At 41.4% G+C, this 1295-nt stretch overlaps 1 pseudogene; it reads left to right on the plus strand.

Moving 5' to 3' along the window:
* LOC102838535 overlaps positions 1-1295 on the plus strand; it is a 55601-nt pseudogene that overhangs the window by 38128 nt on the left and 16178 nt on the right.

Genomic DNA, 1295 nt, shown 5'->3' on the forward strand with positions numbered 1-1295 from the left:
GACTTCTTCATTGCAAATACATTTTTAAACAACATAAAAGATGACTACACACATGGACCTCACCAGATGGAATATTTAGAAATCACACTGACTACATCTGTGGGAAGACACAGTGGAAAAGCTTTGTATTAGCAAAAACAAGGACTGGGGCAGACTGTGGAACAGACCATCCATAGATCATTGCAAGTTCAGGCTGAAGCTGAAGATAGTTGAAACAAGTCCACCACAGATAAAATATGACCTTGAACATATCCCACCTGAATTTAGAGGTCACTTCAAGAAAAGATTTGATATATTAGACACTAATGACCAAAGGGGAGTTGTGAGATGACATCAAGAACATCAAACAAGAAGTAAGCAAAACGTCATTAAGAAAACAAGAAAAGGAAAAGACCAAAATGAATCTCAGAAACGATTCTGAAACTTGCTCTCCAGCATAGAGATGCTAAAGCAAATGGAAGAAATGAGGCAGTAGAAGAATGGAACAGAAAAATCCAAAGGCAGTTCAAGAAGACAAAGTAAAGTATTATAATGAAGAGTTTCTAAGGCTCATGCCTACAATCCAGAGACAATGGCCCAGATGGGATGGAGCCTGAAGGCTTCATTGAGAAGAACTGGAATGAAATTGTTGACAGCTTCAATGACAAGACGTCTCAGAATACTTGCTCCAAGACTTGTCTATGGTTTTGAGAAGCCCTCTGCCATTCTGCCTGAAGCCAGTCTTCTTACATGATGGGTGATCACTCAAGCTCAGTCTGGGATTGGGAAAATGGCCACTTTTACCATATTAATTATGCAGCCCATTGAGTTCAAAAGCCACCGTGGCCTTGGTCTTGGCTCCCACTCAAAAATTACACCAGTAGATACAGAAGATGGGCATGGCATTAGGATATTACACGCCTCCTGCCATACCTGCATTGGGCGCACCAATGTCTGTGATGAAGTGCAGAAGTTGCAAATGGAGGCTCCTCATATCATTGTGGATACCTCAGGCTGTGTGTTTGATGTGCTTGATCGAAGATACCCGTTTCCAAAATCCATCAAGATGTTTGTACTGAATGAAACTAATGAAATTTTAAGCCATGGATTCTAAGGCCAGATTTACAACAAATTCCAAAATTTCAACAGCAACTCCCAGGTAGTTTTGCTGTCCGCTGCAATGCCTTCCCACGGGCTTGAGGGGACCAAGAAGTTCATGAGAGACCCCATTCGAATTATTGTAAAAATGGAAGAATTGGCCCTGGAAGGTTTCTGTCAATTACACATGAAAGTGGAATGTGAGGAATGGAAGTGGG

This window comes from Chrysochloris asiatica, unplaced genomic scaffold (assembly GCF_000296735.1).
Source record: "Chrysochloris asiatica unplaced genomic scaffold, ChrAsi1.0 scaffold00027, whole genome shotgun sequence".
Lineage (NCBI taxonomy): Eukaryota > Metazoa > Chordata > Mammalia > Afrosoricida > Chrysochloridae > Chrysochloris > Chrysochloris asiatica.